Raw genomic sequence first — 442 nt, 5'->3', positions numbered from 1 at the left:
TATGAAAAGAGTTACCTCCTTTCTATGGATAACAAAGCCAGAGTAACTTCCCATGCACTATATAGGCTGTATTATTCGAGGAAGGAAACAATGTCTTGAGAAACCAAAACCCAGGTGCATATCTGTGGCTCGAGGGCAGTGTGCATGCACAATATCTTGTACTTACCTTTTGCCATCTCTGATGTATGGCGACCACAGACACACACAGACACACACACACACATACACACACACACACACATACACATACACACACACACAGACACACACACACACACACACACACACACTTACATCCATTTTTATACATAGTAGAGACTAGCCGTTAAGCCCGGTGTAACACGAGAAAATTACTCCCACGAGATTTTTACTCCGGAGTAAACATTTCGTACGAAAATGTTACTCCCCCATTACACGAGACAATTACTCCCCACGACAGGTG

The sequence above is a fragment of the Littorina saxatilis genome, linkage group LG12 (genome assembly GCF_037325665.1).
Source record: "Littorina saxatilis isolate snail1 linkage group LG12, US_GU_Lsax_2.0, whole genome shotgun sequence".
Lineage (NCBI taxonomy): Eukaryota > Metazoa > Mollusca > Gastropoda > Littorinimorpha > Littorinidae > Littorina > Littorina saxatilis.
Note: the sequence above shows the minus strand (reverse complement) of the source record.